The sequence below is a fragment of the Nanorana parkeri genome, unplaced genomic scaffold (assembly GCF_000935625.1).
Source record: "Nanorana parkeri isolate BGI_ZX_2015 unplaced genomic scaffold, ASM93562v1 scaffold1200, whole genome shotgun sequence".
Classification (NCBI taxonomy): Eukaryota; Metazoa; Chordata; class Amphibia; order Anura; family Dicroglossidae; genus Nanorana; species Nanorana parkeri.
Window position 1 is genome coordinate 526,489 of NW_017307468.1, and position 670 is coordinate 527,158.

A 670-nucleotide genomic window follows, 5' to 3' on the forward strand; every position below is an offset into this window, starting at 1 on the left:
TCAAGCAAGTTAAAAATGTAATTAGTGGCACATCAAGCCGGCCTCTCCTTCAGAAAAGTCTCTGTGATGGGTTTACACTCGTTCGTCTTTTTTCCTGGGCGGATTTATTACTGAAGATGTGACAGGCTTTCCCCCTAAACAATCGCATAATTAAAGCGGATCTAAACCCCGAAAACAAAACTGTAACATTTTGTAGACGTCAGTCATTAGATGTGGCGGCTGCATTTGTTTTCTTGTTTAGGGTTTTTTTTCTGCTTTATTTTCACCTGGTGATCCCGCCGGTAACAAACTTCCTGTCTCCGGTTGGCTATAGACAGCTTTTATTCGCTTGCAATGAGAATGTAAGGGACAGTTCTTTGTGCATTAACATGCAATGTACCAAGCAAGCCTTGAGATCTTTTAAACTTAAAGGAGAACTAAGGGGTCAGGTCTTTTCCCCATAGTTCTCCTTAAGGTAACGGGAGGACACAAACTAGCGTCCTCCCATCACCCACTCGGTCCCACCTGACTGCTATACTGGTCCCCTCCAGCCTCCTCTACCCTGGGCCCCTGTGGTGGTACGTCTCTTGGTATCCTTACGTCTAATACACTGTATTAGAAATGACGACTCATGGGACCTTAGACTGCCAGAGTGAAGGGGGGGGGGGGGGGGGCTGCAGGGACCAGTGTA

At 46.7% G+C, this 670-nt stretch overlaps 1 protein-coding gene across 1 annotated transcript in view; it reads left to right on the plus strand.

The window, feature by feature from the left end:
• Window positions 1-670, plus strand: part of LOC108796952 (disintegrin and metalloproteinase domain-containing protein 10-like) — a 28,590-nt gene that overhangs the window by 22,279 nt on the left and 5,641 nt on the right. The window lies entirely within an intron of this gene.